The following is a 25,455-nucleotide window of genomic DNA, read 5'->3' on the forward strand; positions in this document are numbered from 1 at the left end:
ACTCCTTTAAGTTACTAGATACATACCTCTAAATAGCTAAATACACTCCTTTAAATTACTAAATACATGTCTCTAGTTAAGGATAGATGTCCCCTATTAGGCCCTTATAATGATCTCATTTGTAGAAATACAAATGTAACAATTAAGAGTTACTTCCTCCGTCCCGGTCATTTGTTGTCCTTTGGTTTTGGCACAAAGACCAAGGAAAGGGGGAAGGGCCAATTACTAAATGACACGTGGAATAAATTGAATGTGAATGACCAAATTACTCATCAAATTCATTCTTAAAATAGAAAGGACAACAAATGACTGAGACACCCCAAAATGGAAAAGGACAACAAATGACCGGGACAGAGGGAGTATTTCAAAGAATAAAGAGGATACCCAACCCATACCTAAATAGCAGTCCTATCACTCCACATGGGTGTTTCATGCAACCTGAAGACATGTTAATCAAACTATATTCCAATAAACATGAAATAAGATTCTGAGTAATAACTAAATCGTAAAAATAGCTCCCAACTGTAATAAATCCCTCGTCGGTGGTGCTCTTCAAAGAGATAAACGGGGGGCTTACAATACTTAATTCACTATTTCTTGTTTAATAACGTGTTAAGTTAAGACGGTATTAAGCCAAATCAGCCATGCCTATACTCAATTCACCATATTATAAAGTCAAAGGATAGACAAGAGTCATATCAAGATAATGAAGCTCCCATTTTTGATCAACACCAGTAGGCCTCAAATCTTCATTAAACATTGCAAATATAAATGTGTCCAAAATATCAGCTCCAACACCAGTAGGCTTCAAATCTTCATTAGGCTTTTTTGGTGTAGCTCATCTGTGTATTATCAGCTCCAACAAAATTGATTTTGTTCGTTCCCCTACACAGCGTTCACATTCATTAGCATTTCAATCACCATCTACGCATCACTATTGATGCAACTTCGAGCATCGAATTCCGTTCCCGCGTCAATTTAAAGAACAAGCAACATCGCCTTCATCTCCGAGCTCGCACCCCTGCACTCCTCTAGTCAGCACCTCCCTATAGTCCTCCAACCACTGTTGAGTAGCCCAGCATCAGTGGCAATCTCTCAGACCACCGCAGCAGCACCAACATTGAACCCACCTGTAAGATCACAGATCTCCAACCACCATTATTTGAATACACCGGTGACCAAAGACGATATCCAATTCAATACAGCTACCCAAATATTGGCATATTGGCATGAAGTGTTTTGAAATGAGGCGATACAATAAAACCTGCATATTGGCATCAAGTGTTTTGAAATGAGGCGGCGCAAATTGTACAAAGTAGACCCAAATATTACTCTCTGAATCTCAATTGGGGCCAAGAAAAGTAACTAAGGCATGAAATAGCAAGTCCTAAATCAATCTTATCATTTGTTTTTGACAAATATTTACAAGAGATCGAGAAAGGGTATTCATACGACTCCACTCCTTCAAAGTCGTCGATTTCTCTACTTATGTAATATGTAATCCCATAACAAAAGCAAAAGCACATCCAGACCAATACTCCATAGCATATATAAAGCAGTAAACTCTTGGAATCGACAGTACTGTTGCTCAAATCAAGATTAACGGATTGACAGAAATTATCAAAAATGAAATAAGTGATAATCCAGAGTTATGGTGAATAATCAATCATGCGAAAATGAGCATTCAATTAAATTGGTAGAAAGTGGAGGATGACAAATAAACGATGATGCTAAGAAATTGAGGGTTGAACAAAGAAAACACTTACAATAATATTAGGGGAATCATTATCCATTTATCAGCAAAATCGCAACTTTTGAAATGAATTTCTTCCGGGTCTGATGTAAGGCGATGGTGGTGAAACGTTTACCACCGGGGCGTCCGTGTGGTTGTTGAGGCGCCGAAATTGGTGCCAAATTAAGGGTGTTTCAAGTGGCGGTAATATGGTTGTTGGTAGGTCCGGCGGGGACGATAGGTCGGGTGAGTTGTTGACGGTAATTTGATAATTTGAGGATGAAAGGTGAGAATATATTAGGAGTAGTGTATTTGACTATTGACGGCTGTAGAGCTTAGTTCGTAAGTTCGTACCGTACTTTAGTTTATATATATATATATATATATATAGAGAGATTGGATTTGGTGATTTTGGTTCTTATGGTGAGTTGTGAGTTGGGGGAATCTCAACCACTAGATTATATTAGAGATGAGTGGCCAAGATCAAATCTTACATGTCATATAAAACCATTGTCATTTACTTATTTTCTCTTTTTTCTAATGTTACTTTTTTTTTACTTTGATTTTTTTTCTCTTTTTTTTTACCTCGTGTTATTATGCTTTTTTTTACCACTTTGATTTTTGTTTTCTTTTATGTTTTTCTTTAATTTACTCATTATGTTACCTTTTTTTCTTTTTCTTTTTGTACCGGATTTTTTTACTTGAAATTTTTTACTCTTATTTTTTTTACCTCGTGTTATTATGCTATTATTGTGCTTTTTTTTACCTGGATTTTTTTTACGACTTTGATTTTTTTTCTCTTTTTTTTTTACCACATGTTATTGTGATGTTATTGTTATTCATTTGTTATTGTGATGTTATTCTCATTTTTTTTGATTTTTTTTACGATTTTGATTTTTTTTCTTTTTTTTTACCATATGTTATTGTCTTTGTTATTGTTATTCCATTTATTATTGTGATGTTATTCTCATTGCATTCTTGTGAATTTTTTACGACTTTGATTTTTTTTTTTTTTTTACCACGTGTTATTGTCTTTGTTATTCTCTTTGTTATTCTCATTGTTATTGTGATGTTATTCCTGTCACTTTGATTTTTTACTACTTTGATTTTTTTATCTTTTTTTTATCAATGTTATTGTCTTTGTTATTCCGGTGTTATTGTGATGTTATTCCGGTGTCACTTTGATATTTTTTTACTACTTTGATTTGTTTAAGCTTTTTTACCACATGTTATTGTGTTGTTATTAAGTGGTATTGTTATTCTGATGGTATTGTGGTGTTATTGTACTGTTATTCTGGTGTTATTGAATAAAAAAATAAATACTGTCTTGCTTAAATATAATCACAATTCATTCCAAGCTATGTTTAGCAAAAATATTGGCTACATATACACGATACGATCCAAATGGTCGACAGTATAAACACTTGTACTGAACTTCATTAAAGAATAATGACGCTTTGAAAGTTTCAGCTCTGCTAAAACGCAGCAAACAGAACAGAATAATAGTAGCATTCTGAATTTGTAACAGTTGAACCGAAACTGCCATACCAAAACAACATAACAAAGATACTTGACATACTTGACATCTTGACATACAATATATTCCAAGGACATTAATAAAAATGTAACTTAGTGGTATCGATCATACGGCAACAAGCCTAACAATTTTAACCAAGAAACTAATTAATCGAGCTAGTAATTTTGAAGTTCAGCTCTATACTTTGCGAGCATATACAAAAGTTACCACCTTCAGTAAACATTTGACAGTTTGTAGCGCAAAAATTGATTTCCTACTTGTAAGTTCCGCAAACAATTGTAGACAATTACCTGCAAAACTGTTATACTCAATCAGACCCAACGAAACAACATTAAAATAGGAACTGCATCGACGGACTAATCTTCAGTACAGAAAAAGCATCACAGTAGGAAATAGACAATTTGAATCGGATGAACCAACCTGCTGTATAAATCATAGACCCAAACAATTTTCATCGGCTAGGATTTGTGCGACAATTTCTCTAATCTCCGTCTTATGATCAGCTTTTCCTTCCTTATCGTCCACATCACCAAGACAAGCCATTATAACATCATTATCATCTGGAACGACACTAGCATCGACATGATCCAAAAATAGAAGCATGACATCTTGGACTTGAAGCGGATCCTCTTCATTTATGTAGCGATTGAACTTCAAAGTCGAAGGCAAGTGAAGCATCTTAAATCGGACTTCACGATCATCCCTTATCGATTGACTAGTTTATGAAATTCGGTGATTAATGTTGTGTGAATTCAAAAGAGTATATCGAGAATTCGAGATCTTTCAATTAAATTGTTTTTTTTTTTGGAGAGAGAAAGAGAGGTGGATTGAAAAGAGTTGCAGGATGTTTTCAGTAAAGAGGGGTGATTGTTTTTTTTTGTCGTCTTTGGTTTGTTAGTTCAATCTCGGTAGTGACTTTACCTTTATCCAATGGTCGTGAGTACACAAACTCACAACTCACCGTAAGAACCAAACTCACGAGATCCCTCTATATATATATATATATATATATATATATATATATATATATATATATATATATATATATATATATATATATATATATATATATATATATAGAGAGAGAGAGAGATTGGATTTGGTGAATTTGGTTCTTATGGTGAGTTGTGAGTTGGGGGAATCTCAGCCACTAGATTATATTAGAGATGAGTGGCCAAGATCAAATCTTACATGTCATATAAAACCATTGTCATTTACTTATTTTCTCTTTTTTCTAATGTTACTTTTTTTTACTTTATTTTTTTTTCTCTTTTTTTTACCTCGTGTTATTATGCTTTTTTTTACCACTTTGATTTTTGTTTTCTCTTATGTTTTTCTTTAAATTACTCATTATGTTACCTTTTTTTCTTTTTCTTTTTGTATCGGATTTTTTTTACTTGAAATTTTTTTTTACTCTTATTTTTTTTACCTCGTGTTATTATGCTATTATTGTGCTCTTTTTTTTACCTGAATTTTTTTTACGACTTTGATTTTTTTTCTCTCTTTTTTTTACCAAATGTTATTGTGCTGTTAATGTTATTCCGCTGTTATTGTGATATTATTCTGCCGTTACTTTGATTTTTTTTCCGACTTTGATTTTTTTTCTCCTTTTTTTTAACCACGTGTTATTGTGTTGTTATTGTGCTGTTATTGTTATTCCGCTGTTATTGTGATGTTATTTTGCTGTTACTTTGATTTTTTTTACGTCTTTGATTTTTTTTTTCTTTTTTTTACCACGTATTATTGTGCTATTATTCTACTGTTATTCTGCTGTTATTGTGATGTTATTCCGGTGTCACTTTGATTTTTTTTACTACTTTGATTTTTTTTACTCCTTTTTTTACCGCATGTTATTGTGCTGTTATTCTGGTATTATTGGGATGTTACTCCGGTGCCACTTTGATTTTTTTTTACGACTTTGATTTTTTTTTTTCTTTTTTTTTTACCACGTGTTATTGTGCTGTTATTCTACTGTTATTCTGCTGTTATTGTGATGTTTTTCCGGTCACTTTGATTTTTTTTTACGACTTTGATTTTTTTTCTTTTTTTTTTACCACGTGTAACGTGTTATTGTGCTGTTATTCTACTGTGAGGGACTCGAACCCACATCTTGTACAATATCGTACAATGCTCTGTCATTGAGCTAATAGCCTTAAAAAAAGAGTATACTCACAACAAACAAGTTTATCAATACCAATACCAACACCAACACAAATTGAATTAAATGCATAGAAAAAGCCAATTAGTTGAACAACTTAGCTGCCAAATACTAATAGCTCTAATATGAAGTATTACCAGACAAAAACAAAGAAGAAGCTCGAGTGAGCAATTCAAGCAGATCAGACTATATAAAATAAATCGGCCATGTTATGCATTGATTCAGCAAGTTGTTCCACGTTCCACGTTCCACGGATTTACCCTTATTGCCCCACTAAGTGACGGTGAACAACCAACAAACTCCGAGACAATTATAACACTCCTTTTACCCTCCCTAAGAACAGGACTCGCTTGGCGGCACACAGTATACTTATCTGGAACCAAATTCATTCCATCCCTCAAACAGTTGAGCATGCAACACTCAGATATTGCATAATGTGCAGCCTTTTCTAAAGTCGAAACATTCTCATTGATAAAAACAATTGGTTCATAACCCGGTTGACCATACTTCTCATTAGTCTCCTTAACAATATGATCAATCTCCCTTTGAAGCGCGAGGACATCCTCCCCTTGACTTCTAGCCGAGTTTGCCAAATACTAATAGCTCTAATATGAAGTTTATCCAAGGACTGTCAGTGATTATGAACAGATCGGAGCACCAACATGTTGACGGTAACTGATGGCTACTAAGTACTTGACCCGCATCAACCAGCAGCGGCGACACCAACATTCCTCACTCGCCTCCACAACCACCACTTTCGTCCTCCTCATCCACTCGTTCTTCGCCATCAACAAATTGATCACCAATCCACAACCACCTTGATCCTCCTCTATCAAATTCTGTATAACAACCATCCTCCACTTAATTAACCCAATTCGACCACCATTGCAGCTTCTGCTCATATGGCGCGCAACCACCAGCCAGCAGCCAGCAGCCACCTTGGCTTGTTACTCAACCCGACATCGACCATCACTATGGCTCAACCCAGAAACGAGACTCAACTCCTGGTTCTCCTCTGAACCCAGCCTCGACACCACTGATAACCACAATTGTCACCTGCAACTCCGAGCCCGACCTCCGACTTGACTCAACCACGCTACTACCATGGCTCCGCTCTCCCTGTCTCCATCACCACGTCAGAAAGGTTAAGACAATAAACCTAATCTCTTCCCCATTTGCCTTTCTTAATTAATTAACCCAATCTTTCAATTATTCATCAACCGAACCCAGATTTTAAGACAATAAACCCAATCTCTTCCTTAATCTTAAATCGGGACTTGGGCAGTATAAATAAATTTAGTTATGAATCGCCCAACAACGATGACGGATGTTTGAATTTTTACTACATCAATGTTGAGACTCGAGTGCTTAAAAATCACTTGAAACGCAAGATGCAACACAATCCATATTTGGGCACCAAAAATGTCGAAAATTGACGATATTGTTGAATTTAATGGTAGAATTCGTGAAATTGCGGAGATATCATTGCTAGTATACTAATTTTGCCCAAAATTCTAGGTATTTTTTATTTTTTAATCGTTTTTTTACCCAAATCTGGGTATTTTTGGTTTTGGAGGTGGAGGGAGAATGAAGATAGAATTATGGGGAAGAAAGACGATATAGGATGTCGGGTCTTTTTTTTCTTTTTAGTTTTAATCTCAGGCGTTGGTTTTCCTTAAATCAATGGCTGAGATTTTTCAAACTCACAACTCACCGTAAGAACCAAACTCACGAGATCCCGCCTCTATATATATATATATATATATATATATATATATATATATATATAGAGAGAGAGAGAGAGAGAGAGAGAGAGAGAGAGAGAGAGAGAGAGAGTAAACCAAGCCCAAACCTTGATCTCCTTTTCCTATCTCAAATCGCACAACCACATACATCTGTTGGCCACGACTGCCCGTCGGACGACCAGCCACCGCCTGAGCAGACGCCGACGAACACCACCACCACCAATCTCTCTCGTTATTTTCGCCTGAGTATCTAATGAGACCATTTTATCAACACCCCTCCCTTACTCTCATCGCATTTGGCTATCATCGACGAGTTACGATTATGAGGAATCTTCCGTTGCCGGAGTTGCGCCAGCATCTGGCCTGGTTATCAGTTATGCGCCAGTGACGCCCAACAGAAATGGTAATTGGAGTGTATTTGGTTCCTCTCAACGAGCACTTCATTTTCTTTATAAATCAATACAAAGTTTGATTGAAATGCAATTATTGTATTTGGTTTCTAATTAAATTGATGTATCTCAAACCTTTTTTTTTATTGTATCTACTAACTATTTTAATGTATCTACTTACTAATTTTGTGTATCAATGGTAGATACATTGAACTAATGGTTAGATACACAAAATTAATTTCTAGGTACATAAAAATCGGTTTCAGATACATCAATATAGAACCCAGATAGCACATATTGATTAGTAGCTCCGACAGTCACTTCCCATCACACGCGTCTCTTCGGCGTACTTTCAATGTCTGTTTGAAGTTAATCTGAATTGGAGGTCGATTTTTTGCAAATTAGAATAGTCAGCATCAAATTAGTGGAGTATTGATTGGTGTATTGAGGTTTTTGAGAATCGACTTTATTTCACCAATTTTGGTGGTTTGTTGTGGTTCCCCTTATGTTTCGTCGCCATTGTTGGTGACCTTCAAGCTAATCTAAGATATCGATACTTGAGAGAGGGAAGGAATAGGTTGAAGGCAAAGTTAGTATTGAAGAATTAATATGTGCGGTCGGTAGTGGTAATGGTGTGTGGTGGCTGCCGGTGATGTTCATGGCGGTGATGGTGGCTGTCGATGATGTCGACGGCGGTGGTAGTGATTGCCAGCTACTGCTGGATGTGATTGGGGGTGGTAAGGTGTATTAGTTGTTTGGGTGAAATAAAAGATATGGGTTGAGCTGTGTGATCTCAGCCTTCAATCTCACTCTCATCCAAGGGAGGAGGTTCGTTCTCACCGTTCTCACTGAATAGTCGTTCTCACCGGATCCTAAATCTATATATATATATATATATATATATATATATATATATATATATATATATTATTTTATAAGCTAAGTTATGAGTCGGGATTGAATAATTTATGAGACGAAAGTAAAATATGAAGGAGCGTATTATTATTTCTTAGGCAAGTGAACCGGGCGGAACCGCCGGTTTTGGTAGGCTTGAACCGGTTTTTTTCTGGAAAATATATATAGGCTAAATTAGACAATTAGAAAACCAATTCATATAAACATCAAACAACAAAAAAAGAAAGAACCAGGATAGAGCAGCGACGAACTCGACGAAGGACACGAAGGGATTTTGGGGTTCGTTGATCTGATTTGAGACGATTTCTTAGCTTATTTTCATCCTAATTCGTAAGTAAGACTATCCTATCATCTTTAATTCGATTATTAGCTTATTATTGTAGTGTATGGTTCAAATTTCTTAACCCTAGAAATCGAATTGGGGGTTTTTCATTATGGTTGTTGAGACGGATTTTAATTGTGTTGACTGACCATTGATTGGGGTTTGGTTAGCCTAGATTGTACTAGGATGAGTTGTGTTAAAATGTTTTACCATCTTATAGCTCGTTTGAGACCGTCTTATACATGGTGGTGTGGGTTTGTTGGGCGCTAGTTGGATGTGAATATAGGATCCTATGTGTGTGTTAATGGGAGGAAGTCTTCGGCTGGTTGTAGCTGGTGTCGATCGACTCACATAGTGTGCTGGTCGATTGACTATGGGGTAGGACTTAGGAGCGTCCTAGTCGAGTGCTTGGAATGTGCTTCTAATTATGGTAGTTATGGTAATAAACCTAAGGTCAAGAACATGTTGCCTGTAAATATCTTCCACTTATTTCAGATACTCGAAAAAGACCTTTAAGACGCAATATTGAATTGACATAGTATCCATTGTTTAATATCATAACTATCCATGATTAATGTAGGCATACAAGGCCTTAATCTTTTAGTGATTGCCATCGTGGGTTATAAGTTAAATTAATTCTTATTGTCCCCTAGTTGTCATGACACTGGTATGATATATTAACAAACCTTCACTTATTTTGTTGGATTATTATCTCTAATTAGTAACAGCTATTATTTTCAAAAAGACACTGGTCATTGATGCCTTGCTCGTGGTCTCAACAATCAGTGCTCTAAACTAATAAATTATAAAGGCAAGGGACTGTTTTGGCTGCTAATACGGCTGAACCCGTGTTACCGAGGGGTTAGGAGTAGTGTTGGTGACGGATTTGCTTAGTTATTTATGTATTGTAATTTAGTTGGGTTAGTAGTAATTGTATGTTAATTACTTTGTTAGGTGACGGCTTTGTCGAGGAAACATTCTAGTATTATTTGCTGAGCTTGGACGTTTGCACAAAGGTAGGCTAGCTACTCAACATTTGTATGCGGGGCTCTTATGTGCTTGTTTGCTTTGCATTGTTGTCATACGTTGGTTTTGTTGTTGAATATTGTGGGCTGTGAAGTGTGTGACCTTAGTTAACATCTTAGTCATGCTCTTGTGGTCATTGTTGCTGGTTAATTCTTATTGTTGAGATTATTGTCATGTTTATAACATAAATTGGCATTTTATTCTATTTCGTCATGAATTGGTATATTACATTGAGTTTTAACTTGGCATTGAGGTAGCATATACTCGACATTTATATTATTCCTTTGGCATTGTGGATACATATTATTGTTGGCACTAGAGCGAGATGGTTGTGTATTGGATAGGCCAGGCACGGGGATGTTGAAGGGCCGTGGACCTTGGTTTGGATAGGACATGCAAGGCATAGTGTAAGGAGTTAGCCCTGGACCTGGCGCGGCTAGTCCACATGGTGTGGTTGTGCTTGGTCTGAGAGCCTCGACAACAGACTACTTGCGACATATTATTGAGACCGTAACATTGTGACTTCGTATTCATTTCATTGTTTATTTTATATTATTCGCATGTCGTCCTTTTATTTTTTTATGGTTCTTAGATTGTTGAATTGTGTGTTCATTGTTGTCTTTAAATTGTCTATTTCCGTCATGGGGATAGATTTATAAGCAGGTATAGCTCATGGTTGTTGCTTGGCTGGGACGTGGGACGTGTGAGCTAGGACTCGAGTCATCACTTTTATTTATCATTGGTAGTTGGACTTTACTTATTAGTTCTCGCTTAAATTTGTCAGTTGTAATTAAATTTGTTTAGTACTTCATTTATTGGTGGCTTTTAGCCGTGGGAATTGTAAGTCCATTGCGGACATTTATTTTAGTACTTATTTTTGTTAAAGTACCTTTGACTCGGTTGTTTCTTATACTATTTGCCTCAGGTAACTAAGATGCTAACACCGTCTTTTATTTGAGATGTCTAGCTTAAGGCTCTTAGATAAGCGATGGTGTTACAAAGTGGTATCAGAGCGACGGTCCTAGGGCATAAAACAAATGAATTAAATGAACCTAGGATGTGTCTAAATAAAATGAACACCGGGTAGAAACTATTAGGAGCCCCCTTAGCCCGGGTTAGGGAGACGTTTTTTATTCGGGTTATGGCCCTTCTAGTTTTGAATCGGGCACCTCGGTGAGAATAAGTGAGAGTGGGTAGTTAGAGTGGATGTTTTTATCTATTATTTTGTATGCTTGTGTAACTAACGAAAGTTGCAGGTACAATATGATAAAATTTGGCCTTAATGGCAAAAAGGCAAGTACTCGTGGAGGGTGTAGAACCGTAAGGTTCAGAGAAATTAATTTAAAGTGCCCAATGCCAAGATTCCATAAAATATGCCAAATGAAAGGAAAAAATCATACTGCATTTGCATTATAACATGTGTGGTGATTAATGTTTGCTTAATTAACATGTTAGTGTGTAAGTGAGCGTGTGAATTCTTCTGTGCACTATATTGTGAATATAACATGCGGAATGTGTGCCCTTATGCCAAGTACTAAGTTTAGTGTATGATAAAGTGAATGTTAGATTGGATAGAAGTGATTGAGGACTGAAATTTGTGCTCTTAAGAGGGCTGATTTCTAGATTATTCACCCGAGTTCGGGATGAAATAAACCCAAATGAGTAGTTTATTGTTGATGCAGGGATTTATTCTTATCATTTATATTTATTCTTCAATTAATAGTAGTATATACATAATATATTAGCTCCAATTTTGTAAATGCTTATTCCTCATCTCATAAATCTTATTTATTCTTAATAGAATTTCATAATGCCTCCAAAGAAATCCGTCCCTACTACAATGTCCCAAGAAGAGATAGACCGATAGACCGATAGACCGACTGATCGCTACAAATGAAGCCTTGACTTTTGCGTTGAAGGCTAAGAGTTCGACCCAAGATCCTGCAAAATGAGTGTCATTATTGCGAGGCACAATCCAACAAAGTATGATGGCATGGGTGAACCATCATTACTAGGAGACTGGTGTAGCGAGTTTGACAACATATTCGAGCTAATGAGTTCTCCGGCGGAGATGCAAGTGGATCAAGCTCCGTTCTACTTGAAAGGAAAAGCTAGGCTGTGGTGGACTCGCAGTAAGGAGGCCATAAGAGAATCTGTTGCTAATAATAACAGTCCGTATGTGAAGTGGAAAGGATTTAAAAAGATTCTGCGGGCTACATTTGTTCCCGAACATGTCAGGAGCAAGATGAGGGCAGAGTTCGATTCTTTCAAGATGACAGATGACATGACAGTAGATACTTATCATAATCGGTTTATGGAGCTTTTAGAGTATGTAGCAGACCTAAATTTCAATGAAAAGATGCTGGCGATGAGGTTCGAGAAGGGATTGAGCATAAAGAAGAGGCTAGTAGCGAGCTGGTCATGCGAAGAGGATAACAGATATGATAAAAGAGGAGAAGAAAGTAAAGGGGGAGAAAAGGAAAGTTGAGACGGTTAGTGAAGGAGCAGGTGGGAGTAAGAAGCAGGTTCCGGGCCTATTTCTCTGATGAGGCCGGGCAGGGCAACTATGGAGGTAATAATGGTGGGAGCTACGACTATGGGGTTAGTGGAGGCCGCGGCCAAGGCTTCATCCAGAAGTGACAATGCTTTGGCTGTGTGAAGTTTGGCCATGTAAGAGCCGAATGTAGATCCGGAGGACAAAATAACTACAATAATGGTAATGGAGATGGTGGTTTCAGGACTCCTCAGTTCGGTTATAGAGTCAATTCGGGGTATAACCTCAGAAGTAACTACAACAACAACAATAGGTACAACTAGTTCCTTAACCAAGGGAGTAATAATTATGGGAATGGTTCATATCAGAGGCAGAATGTGGGTAATTGCAATCAGGCAAGTGGAGTAAAGGCGAGTAACCAGTCAGCTACAACTGTTCAAGGTTCGGATCAGAAGTCAGCTAGGAAATTATTTATGGTTGAGAAGGAAGTAGCTGAGAACGACACTCACATCGTTTCGGGTACATTTTCTGTGAATCTTAAACCTTCTTTAGTGTTATTTGATTCGGGATCAACCCACTTATTCGTGTCTTGTGAGCATGCCAAATACCTAGAATTAAATTATCCAGTTCTTATTAATGATAATGTGGGGATACCTTCGGGAGAGTCTGTAAGGTGTACTAAAATATATAAAGATGTAAAAATTAAGATTGGTGAGGTGATATTTTTTGTAAACTTGATTGAGTTTCATGTAGGAAGTTTCGAAATAATTCTGGGAATGGATTGGTTGATTAAACAGAGAGCCTTTATAAATTGTTACCAAAGAAAAATATCGTTAAGGGGACCTAAAGGGGTGAGAGTATCTTATAAGGATTTTCTGATCAAACCGAAAGTGAAATTTATAAATGTTGTGACCCTAAAATCGTATCTGAGGAAGGGATGTCAAATTTATTTGTGTCACGTGAAGGACACGAGAGAGGCCGAACCTAAGAGGGATGAAATCCCAGTTGTGTGTGAATTTTCTGATGTTTTTCCTGAAGAAATTCTTGGGTTACCACCTAAGAGGGCGATAGACTTTAGCATTAACTTGAAATCGGGGACTGGACCAATTTCAAAGGCACCCTATAGGATGACACCAAAGGAGATGGAGGAATTAAAGTAGCAGTTAGAAGAATTGCTAGAGAAAGGCTATGTGAGACCGAGTGTCTCGCCTTTGGGGAGCACCTGTCTTATATTTGTAAAGAAGAAGGATTGAAGTATGAGGTTGTGCATTGACTATAGGGAATTAAACAATATGACTATAAAAAACAGATACCTTTTTGTTGGAGTAAGTGTTCTCAACAATAGTACGATCACATGATTAAACATCATAATTAAATCTCATAATAAGAATACGTAAGAGATGATTCATTATTAAGTCAACTGATCAACATTAATCGGTAACGATTGACTGACTAGAGTTTGATGTTACTGTCGTTTGACGGTGGTGATCAGTTGATCCCTTTAGGTCACACCTATAAGAACAAGCCCCAATATTAAACTAATTATTGGTATAAGATACAATTTAATTAGTCCCTTGATAAACTGACTAAAAGTTAGTGGAGTAATATAATTTAGAGAGATCGAGTTAAGAACTCATGTCGGTTAAAGTTATTATTTAATTATACGATAATTAAATAAATAAATAAATTGGTAGAGGCGGATTTTATTAATTAATTGTTAATTAATAAAATCGTACTAATTAACTAATTGTGTTAGTATTAGTACGTATTATATTTACGTATAATTGTATACGTATAATTATATTAAGAGTGTTATTAAAATATGTTAATTGGGAATTAACTTTATTGTGTAAGACGATTAAGCTACGATTTACGCGTATTCATGAGACGAATATGAAAATCGACTTTGGCACACTTAACTAGCTAGGGACCGGTTTTTTATAAGGCCTATACTTAGGTTGTGTTTCCAAGTGCATCATGCATTGGTCACAATATTAAAATGTTAATTATTGTTGGCATGCAATGAACATAATGATAACTTTTGTGCATAAAAAAAATAAAAAGCAAAACACTCCAATCCTCCTCCCTCTCTTATGTTGGACGATCCATTTGAGGAAAATAAGAGGAATTGTTTTCTCTTATTTTTCTCTCTAACTCACTTGTTTTATTTTGGTATGACTAGTGATTTATCTCTCTAAAAAAACTCTCATAAATACCTCAAAATATTACTAAGAGTTTGTATTATTATTAGAAATTAAATATTACTAAGGAGTCGTTTGGTTCAAGATGGTGGAATGGAATGGATTAGAATCTCATACCATAGAGGTATGGATTGAGATCCCCATACCACTCTAAACTTGTTTGGTATGTTTATTTTTACACTATAAGGGAATGGAGTTCGAAACTTGAGGGAAGACTTAGGTATGAGATTCTAGGGGGTTGGAATGGAGTTAGAATCCATCCGATATCTAACTCCATTCCAAAACAAGCCAACCAAACACTAGATTTGCCCAAATTCATTCCTATCCATTCCAAACCCCTCAACCAAACACCCCCTAAGTGTAGTAGTTTTGATAGTATTGAATGGGAAGCTCTAATAACATATCTAGTTATTATACATATTAGAGTGTTGGAATCTTGTTCTTGGGTGCAACAAGAGGAGACTTTCTAATTTGAAAGTTTGTGTTCATGGAGGTCATTTTGATGATTTATGGATGATTATTGCTTTTTTTAATGATTTTTAGCGAAATAATTACATTTTTATGAGTAAAATAAACTTTTATTTACTAAAAATAGTTAAACTTCACTACTGGTCGTGATTTTTTAGTATGACCTCACATGCATATTTTATGTATTGTATGTAAAATTTCATATTAATGTGATTAATATTGCATGATTTATGATTTTTATGTGATAAAAATGTTATAAATGGAGGTTAAATGACTAAAAATAGTTAAACTTCGAAACATGCCATGAAATTTTAATATGTTGTTACATGCATATTTTACAGATTGTATGTAAAATTTGAGATAAATGTGATTTATTATGCATGATTTATAATTTTAATGGTTAAAATGATATAAATCGTGACTATTTTTAGCAAAAATAGCTAAAATAAAATTTTTGGCATGAAATTTTTCCCAAATGTTGTATATATGATATGGACATCAGATCTAAAGTTGCATACTTAATTTTGATTGATTTGATATGTTTATTGATTTTTATGTGATAAAATCAATAAAAGAGCAAAACTTTATTAGTCATAAAAATAGATTCGAAATTTTTGGTTGAAATTTTGCCATTTCCAGGTTCTGGAAATTATTTAAGAATGTTCAAAATTTTGATTTTGATTTTTCCTTAATTTTTATGTTTACTTTGGAATTAAATGGTAAAAGTTATGTTTTATACGATTTATTAATGAAATAAATTATAAATATTTTGTGGGCAAAATTTTATTGATTTTTTGGAATATTGATAATATTTCAATATTTACAAAATTGTGATTTCGAAAATTTTCAAATTTTTATGATTTATTGGGAATTATTATTTCATAATTGTTATGATTAAGTGAAGTTTAATAAGCAATAATTGAAAACCAAGTTGAATTATTGTCAAAAATTGAGTAAGGACTAATTTTTGAGTCCTAAGAAAGTTAGGGTTATTAACTTGAGCTTAAATTTGATTTAAATATTGATTTGTAATTTTAATAAGTTATTATCACGCATTTCCATAAAACCTGATTATATACGATATAATGTTTAAGTAGGACGATTTGGCACATTAATTTGGCATGTTAGACACATATAATAATGCTGTATTTTTATTGATGAATGTTATAATTTTATTTATGTAATTTTGAATTATGTAATTTTATCTTAGTATGACCTTAGTTTTAATCGGTTTTACCCGTAATGTAAGGGATTACCGATTCGGTTGTAATTTTATGTGATCTCGTATCGCTTTTATTTTGCTAGATTCATTTTTACAAATGTATAATAGGAATAACTATGTAATTTAATATTATTTGTAATTCCGGAATTCTTTCGAGACGGTACCAATCGGAAAGGTGTTCCGATCAAGACGGTGTTACCTTGGGAAGCGTGTTACTTGAAGTTTTAAGGGACCAATGGAGTTGGTTTCCGAATTTGTAAATAGATTATTATGTTTTCTATTTTAGGAAGGCCATACTAGGAAATTTATTTATTGCTTATGCATTTTTCATTATATGTTGCATGCATTGCCAAATCGCCATAAACAACGTATGCATATCATATCGAGTATTCGACCGTGTTAATTATAATTATCGTTAGTTCGAAAATTTAGTTCACTTAAATTTGATAGATAATAAATTGACCCGACCTCTCACGTTATTAAGATTGAGACTTAGCCTTACCAAATGGTAGGAACTTATGAATCTCAATTTCATAAGGGGTACAATACGATTTTTTGGTGTGCTTCATTTGACGGTGGGTAAGGGGGTAGTAAATAGTTACACTTTGAAAATTTGGTTAATCTCAACGAAAGTATTAGCGGCCGTAGCCGCAATAGGTTCGGGCTAAAAATGAACTTAACGTAAATTCATCGACCGAGAGCTCTAATTGTAGAATTGGTTAAAAGGGTTAACCCACCAAGATTATATTAGCTAGAGATGTAGAGGGCCCGTAGGCTCACATCCAAGATTTAATATGAATTTTTGGGTCTCGGAATCATTTATATAATTGGGTGGAGGTCATTATATAAATGCTAAAATATGCTAAAATGTTTTAAATATAACGATGAATGTTTAATTTTCCCACATTTTCGTTGTTTTTTTAATGTTGTTCTATTTCATTACTCTTACTCATATGCGATATCATTCGATTGTAACACGAGTCTCTACTAAACCACTATTGCTAACGACAAAGAATCTCTTTCTAAAATCAACCGTATCATAGGTTGTGGACTAGCTTTATAGGAATCGTTCTATTCCATAGATTTCGATAGGAATTGTCCTATGTCATATAAGATTAGCATCTTAAACTATGTATGATTTCTTGTGAAGAAATATGACTAGAGGTAATGGTTAGTCAAAATATGTTTTGATTATATCTTCTATGCATCCATGGTTCAAAAGTCTTATTGCTCAACCTAAACACTTGTCATCAATTACGTTAGTTGTTAAGAACATGATAATGTTAAATTGGTAAATTAATTTGTTAGAAATTTTGATTAACCAAATACCATAATAGAGTTCATCCTTGTGAAGGATTAACTAGGAATTTATATGAAAATAAGTCTTCATCAAGTAGAAATTCTTGAAGTCAGTGGGAACAATAAGAAGTAAGTTCCTATCTTAATTGTTAAGGATAATACATGGCTCGAAAGAGAGAGTGTTAGACACTAAAATGTAGACAAACCCCAAATAAGTAAAGATTTAGGAAGTTGGTCGTGTGACTCCAACATATTCCTTCTTAAATATCTATGACATTGACAAAGCATTATTGCCAAATACTAAATCATGAGTATTTGATACAAATTTGAGGATTTCGTCATGATATTTGGCATTATCGTTTGACTAGCAAGAATAAATTCAGAAATTTACGTGAATGGAACTAGGGTAGTTGCCATTTCATCCATGGACATATAAGTGTAATAGTGTACTCATTTTAGTTTTGTGTTTAGAAATGTACCTCAATAATTATTCTGATGTATAATATGTCTAAATAAGAATATAATTTGAGTTTTGCACGGAAGGTAAAGGGTTTTACCATTATGCAATTAAAACAAGCGTTGTACTCTTACATACCACGATTAAGTTTATGGTGAGACCATACAAGTCAAGGTAATTATATTCAAACTAGAAATAAAATGTCATATTTACAAAACTCAAGTTGGTGACCCCAATCATTTCTCAATTCTCCATTGAAAATCGCATTTAGAAACTAATTTTGACTAGTGTCCCAAACCATTTGATTGGGAATCTCTTAGTGTGTACGAATCTTGTATTCAAAGCAACATAATTCATGATTTTTCCTTGAAAAGGATTATGAATAGAGCAAGATGTTCGCCCTAATTACACTTTGAAGTGTATGGTCGAATATAATTTCAATCAGAGAAGGTTATTACTTCTTCATCTCTTTTACCAACGAATTAGGTAGATACTTGATATCCACTTAATGAGGTAAGAAGAGAAATTCTTTGAATATGTTCAATGAATGTTTAAAGAGTATCAAAACATACAGATTATAAAATCAAAGTATTAGTACTTTGTTTCAAATGAGGAACAATAAAGGATGACTTTTATCTGCACCAAAAAGAGTGTGATATGGTATCACAAGTTCACTTTTATTACAATATGATTAAATCTTTACATTGTAGTTGGTGGTAATTTCTGTTATAAAAGTTGTCTCGCATTTAAAATTTTCCACTAATATAAAACATGGTTAAAACAATCTCTTACTTTTGATATGAGATATGGTTAGGCATGGTACCTAAATTGTAGCTTGTTTCGATAGTAAACATATGCTCTCTCTTTCTACATGATCACGAGAAGAAAGGGTTTGTGGCTCGTGATGCTGTCTATTAAAGAAATGAAAAGTATTTCTTAAAGACAGAGTGAGAGAAAGTGTTCAGGAGACACAAACTGAGAATAAGACATAGGAAGATGTTCCTTCTTGGTCAAAATCAGTAATTATTTCTTCGAAATCTAAAGTGGACAGGAGTCATGTTATTTTTGATAGTAACAAACCTGTAACTTAATTAAGATGCTTTATCTAGTCTCAACTCCACAAGAGTCCGAAATGAGCATAAACATGAAGATGATTACTTAGCTTGGTTGACTGGTAGCAAAGAGTTTTGCACGCAACAACAACGCTTTATTGAATTCGGATATGATTTGACAGTTGAATTTCAAAATCATCTTGCATGGGTTTTGATAATCGCAACTATCCTAAAATAGGATGAAAACTTAAGAAGGAGTCTTAAGTAGAAGTAAAGGAGTTGAATTGTATGTTTTGATCATGTGATAAACTTTTCTCGAATTGTCGAGTAGTTCTGTTTATACATGGAGTTTAGTGGGAGTAATGTGGTGCTACTAGTCTTATATGTAAGGGACATATTGTTCATTGTGAATGATGGAAGACTTAGGAGAAGAATAATACATCTCTAAGGTATCCAGACCTATAAAGATAGTTCTAAGAGGATATTAGCGTTAAATGAATATTCTTATGTTAATAAGAATCTTGACAAGTTCAAAGGTGTTGAACATGTAGAAATTGAATCCACTTGCTTCCGCTGCGGGATTAATTCATTACGCTAAGATGTATCACCATTCTTAAATTTCGTATACTTGGAGTATGACGAAAAGTTACAAATTGAATCTTTGAGAGAAGTCTCTATATAGCCACATAGTTCATTAGTTAGTATTCAGGAAGTACTAAAGATATGAAGCTAATCATTTAGAATTGAGATGGATTTATGTGTAAGGAGTTACATAAAAACCATATTCTAAACAAATTAGGATGGTTAGATAACCATCTTGGCTATATTAATTAAGGAGGATATCTGCTAGAAACGTCCTAGGCAGTTGAACAATGAGATGTACACAACGGAAATTGAGTACACTTACAATAATGAGATATGCAAGAAGGAAGGGATGATATTAGGATTCGGTTTTATGAATTGGAGGGACTATGGTAGTTCGTTCCAATAACCGAAGGTCCTATCCCTACACACTGTGAGGACAGTGGGAGTTATTCAAAGGCAAGAGAGCCTATGTCCAGATTGGATCTAGACACGTACTCAAAGAAGTTCTTATAATACAAGATTATTCACAAGAATGGGAAATAGTATATAGTAAGGTTAGGGAATGTGCAAAGTATTGCTAAAACTTGCTAACCAAGGCTTTTTCATAGGCTAAGCATGATAAGACATGCCATTTCAATTAAGTTGAGATGTATAGTTATATACAATATTAAGTATGGATTATAAATTATGTAGTAATTGATATGGTATCAATTTTACATATGTGATAATACATTCATCGTTTTAGTTTTATTAAGAACTCTTTTATTACTTTGTTATATCCAAATAGGCTGTAAGGACAACGTTGAACCCTATTAAAGTGAATTGGATTAACATAGTATTGGCCCCTAGTTGCTTATATGAGGTGACGTCTCGAAGTGACTAGAGTGTGATGCGATTGATGGCAAGTTCAAGTGCCATAGAGCCATAAGAGATGACTAGTCGATCACATAGGCAGACTGTATGGGACACTCTGTCGGGCAGTGACCTCTTATAGAGTTCTGGTAATTTTTTATAAAGCCTGGTCGTGGCGAGAGATACTATAATATTCTTTTGAGTCAATTCTTTGACTAAAGACTATTCACCCAAGTCAGCACAGTTTCTGATTGATTTTGATTTTTGCCCCAAGCCATTCTGTCAAAAGGGGTGAGTGTGCATCTTTTGGGTCATGATGAACTGTGGGTGTACGAAGGGAATAGTGCGATAGGAATTGTCCATCCCCTTGTCAGGGTTATCTAAAATCTCAGGGCCACTCGAGGAGTAATGAACTAAAAATGCGTGGCCACGCTCGGAAGGTATCTACGGTAGATAATTTCGGTCAGACAGTTACTCTCCAGATCGAGGAAACCACTCAAGATATGATCAAATGCAAGTACGACCTGCAAGACACCTTGCATTGAGTGGGAGATAATGTAATAGAACAAGAGAATTGGTGACGCACACTTGTCTCGGACAAGTGGGATTGTTGGAGTAAATGTCCTCAACAATAGTGCGATCACATGATTAAACATCATAATTAAATCTCATAATAAGAATACGTAAGGGATGATTCATTATTAAGTCAACTGATCAACATTAATTGGTAACGATTGACTGACTAGAGTTTGACGTTATTGTCGTTTGACGGTGGTGATCAGTTGATCCCTTTAGGTCACATCTATAGGAACAAGCCCCAATATTAAGCTAATTATTGGTATAAGATACAATTTAATTAGTCCCTTGATAAACTGACTAAAAGTTAGTGGGGTAATATAATTTAGAGAGATCGAGTTAAGAACTCGTGTCGGTTAAAGTTATTATTAAATTATACGATAATTAATAAATAAATAAATTGGTAGAGGCGGATTTTATTAATTAATTGTTAATTAATAAAATCGTACTAATTGACTAATTGTGTTAGTATTAGTACGTATTATATTTACGTATAATTGTATACGTATAATTATATTAAGAGTGTTATTAAAATATGTTAATTGGGAATTAGCTTTATCGTGTAAGACGATTAAGCTACGATTTACGCGTATTCATGAGACGAATATGAAAATCGACTTTGGCACACTTAACTAGCTAGGGATCGGTTTTTTATAAGGCCTATACCTAGGTTGTGTTTCCAAGTGCATCATGCATTGGTCACAATATTAAAATGTTAATTATTGTTGGCATGCAATGAACATAACGATGACTTTTGTGCATAAAAAAAATAAAAAGCAAAACACTCCAATCCTCCTTCATCTCTTATGTTGGACGGTCCATTTGAGGAAAATAAGAGGAAATGTTTTCTCTTATTTTTCTCTCTAACTCACTTGTTTTATTTTGGTATGACTAGTGATTTATCTCTCTAAAAAAAAAGCTCTGATAAATACCTCAAAATATTACTAAGAGTTAGTATTATTAGTAGAAATTAAATATTACTAAGTGTAGTAGTTTTGATAGTATTGAAAGGGAAGCTCTAATAACATATCTAGTTATTATACATATTAGAGTGTTTGAATCTTGTTCTTGGGTGCAACAAGAGGAGACTTTCTAATTTGAAAGTTTGTGTTCATGGAGGATCATCCATAATGGTAATAGCTCAAGATCTAGTTTTGGAAGGAGTCCAAAACTAATGCCCTTAAATTCGTCCGTATGATATAAGAAATATAATTTCTCCCTTTTGTTTATTTTGTTATGCATGCACTAGATCCACAAGGTTTATATTAACAAGTTAATTAAATCACCATTAGAAGAGTCTAATAGGGGTAGAAGAGCCCAACACTTTTACCTCGCATTGATGACCTGTTTGACCAACTGAGTGGAGCTGGCGTGTTTTCTAAAATTGACCTGAGTTCGGGGTACCACCAGTTGAGAGTAAAGGAAGGGGATATTCCTAAGACAGCTTTTAGGACTAGGTATGACCATTATGAATTTGTGGTAATACCTTTTGGGTTAACTAATGTACCTGCTGTATTTATGGATTTAATGAACCAGGTGTTTAATGCTTACCTAGATCAGTTTGTGGTTGTTTTCATTGACGACATTCTAGTTTATTTAAAAACTAAAGAGGGGCATGAACAACATTTGAGGCTAGTTTTACAGACCTTGAGGGATAATAACTTGTATGCAATATTGAGTAAGTGTGAGTTTTGGCTAGAGAAAGTAGCATTTCTTGGCCATGTGATTTCGAAAGAGGGAGTGTTGGTAGACCCAAGTAAGATTGAGGCAGTGTCTAATTGGGTAACACCAAAGAATGTGACTGACATTAGAAGTTTCTTGGGGTTAGCTGGGTATTATAGGAGATTTGTGAAGGATTTTTTGAAAATAGCTAAACCCTTAACAACTTTGATGAGGAAAAAAAATCGATTTAGGTGGGATGAGAGTTGTGAGACAGCATTCCAAACCCTTAAGGAGCGCTTGACCACAACTCCTATCTTAGCCTTACTAGAGGGGAGTGAAAATTTTGAGGTGTATATTGATGCCTCAAAGAATGGGCTAGGGTGTGTCTTGATGCAAGGTGGGAAAGTGATAGCCTATGCTTCGCGTCAGTTGAAACCATATGAAGAGAATTACCCTACCCATGATCTTGAATTGGGGGCTGTAGTGTTTGCACTAAAATTATGGAGACACTACCTATATGGCGCAACATTCAAGGTGTTTTCGGACCATAAAAGTTTTGAGTATATTTACACCCAGAGAGAGTTGAATATGAGGCAGAGAAGGTAGTTAGAGCTGATTAGTGATTATGATATGGAAATTGTGTATCATGAGGGGAAGACAAATGTGGTGGCAGATGCACTGAGTACGAAATCTATTCATCACCTATGCAGTGCTTTGTCACTCGTGAGCTTGAGAGATGAAATTGAAAGGATGGGAGTCCATGTGATAAGAAAAAGAGAGATTCTTTGTGATTTGACTATAGAGCTTGAATTGTATTCTGAGATTCGGGAGAAGCAGCAATATGATTCGAAAATGGCGAAATGGTGTGCCCTTACTACTAGTGAGGAGACTAAACGGTTTGGGTTAGATGCTGATGGTAGCCTTCGCTTTGAGGCCCGTTGGTGTGTTCCTGAAGATGAAGAATTGAAGAGGAGTCTGGAGGTGATAAATTGTATAAAGACTTGAAGAAAACTTTTTGGTGGCCTGGAATAAAAAGGTAAGTGGCTGAATTTGTAGCTAAGTGTTTGACTTGTCAGAGGGTTAAAGGAGAGCATAAGAGGCCTCAAGGAAAAGTGCACCCCTTGGAGGTACCTGAGTGGAAATGAGAGTGTATATCTATGGATTTTATTGTGGGATTACCTAGGAGTCAAAAGGGGAACAATATGATATGGGTAGTAGTGGATCGATTAACTAATTAAGGCTGCTCACTTTATTCCTATGAAAGATACCTGGAGTAAGGCTGAGTTGGCTAACGCTTATAGGAGGAATGTGGTGAAATTGCATGGGATTCCTAAGGATATCGTGTCAGATAGAGATTCGAGGTTTATATCTAAATTTTGGAAAGAGCTGCAAGCGTCTTTGGGAACACAATTGAAGATGAGTACAGCATTTCATCCTGCGACAGACGGTCAGACGGAGCGAACCATCCAGACACTAGAAGACATGCTTAGGGCATGTATTCTGGAGTTTGGAGGGTCTTGGGAGGAGAAGCTGGATTTGATCGAATTCTGTTATAATAATAGCTATCATGCCAGTATCAGCATGACTCCTTTTGAGGCTTTGTATGGTAGGAGGTGTAGAAGTCCAATTTGCTGGGATGATACTGCTGAGAGGATGGTGGTGGGACCTGACATGGTTCAAGAGATAATTGAGCAAGTTCAAGTAATTAGAAAGAAGATGAAAGCTGTACAAGATCGTCAGAAAAGTTATGCAGAATTGAGGAGATCCGAGATTGAGTTCAACGTTGGTGATAAGGTGTTGCTTAAAGTGTCACCAATGAAGGGAGTCATGAGATTTGGGAAACGTGGAAAGTTAAGTCAGAAATATGTGGGACCATATGAGATTCTGGATGGAGTTGGGGAGGTAGCATACCGTCTTGCACTACTTCCAGCTTTAGCAAGAGTCCATAATGTGTTTTACGTGTCACAGCTGAGAAAATATGTAAGTGACCCGTCACATGTGCTGGAAATTAAGAATATTGAATTGGACGATCAGCTTACTTATGAAGAATATTGAATTGGACACCAAAGTTCGCAAGACTAGGAATGGTGAAGTGTATTTAGTGAAGGTGCTATGGTCTAATCATGAAGTGGAGGAAGCTACCTGAGAGACAGAAGCCTCCATGCGCGAGAAACATCCTCATCTTTTTCATTAGGTACGTATATGGTTACGGGGATGTAACCTTCCTTTTAGGAGGGTAGAATGTAAAAAACCGTTTAAATTTAGAAATTTATGCTTTTAGTGGGTGTGTCTTGTGTTAGTCTTGGGTGAACTTCGGGACGAAGTTCATTTTAAGGGGGGAAAGACTGTAATACTCGTAATTTTATATATTGTTTAAATAGTATTTTATATTATATATATATATATATATATTTATATATATATATATATATATATATATATATATATATATATATATATATATATATATATATATATATATATATATAAAATAGATATATATATTATTTTTTAAGCTAACTTATGAGTCGAGATTGAATAATTTATGAGGCGGAAATAAAATAGGAAGGAGTGTATTATTAGGCAAGTGAACCGGGCGGAGCCGATGGTTTTGGCAGGCTTGGAAAATATATATAGGCTAAATTAGACAATTAGAAAATCAATTCATAAACATCAAACAACAAAAAAAAGGAACCAGGATAGAGCAGCGACGAACTCGACGAAGGACACGAAGGGGTTTTGGGGTTCGTTGATCTGATTTGA

The 25,455-nt window shown here is 35.2% G+C and overlaps 2 long non-coding RNA genes across 2 annotated transcripts; one reads left to right on the forward strand and one right to left on the reverse strand.

Moving 5' to 3' along the window:
• Positions 1-449: 449 nt before the first annotated feature.
• Positions 450-1,999, reverse strand: LOC141634216 (uncharacterized). Its single transcript, XR_012538971.1, has 2 exons — positions 1,767-1,999; positions 450-1,264 (listed from the first exon to the last, which is right to left on the reverse strand). It is a non-coding gene; the product is annotated as an uncharacterized LOC141634216 (long non-coding RNA).
• Positions 2,000-8,661: 6,662 nt separating this feature from the next.
• Positions 8,662-10,736, forward strand: LOC141626824 (uncharacterized). The gene is made up of 3 exons (XR_012536413.1): positions 8,662-8,806; positions 9,753-9,814; positions 10,476-10,736. It is a non-coding gene; the product is annotated as an uncharacterized LOC141626824 (long non-coding RNA).
• Positions 10,737-25,455: the final 14,719 nt, after the last annotated feature.

Source organism: Silene latifolia, chromosome Y, assembly GCF_048544455.1.
Source record: "Silene latifolia isolate original U9 population chromosome Y, ASM4854445v1, whole genome shotgun sequence".
Taxonomy (NCBI): domain Eukaryota; kingdom Viridiplantae; phylum Streptophyta; class Magnoliopsida; order Caryophyllales; family Caryophyllaceae; genus Silene; species Silene latifolia.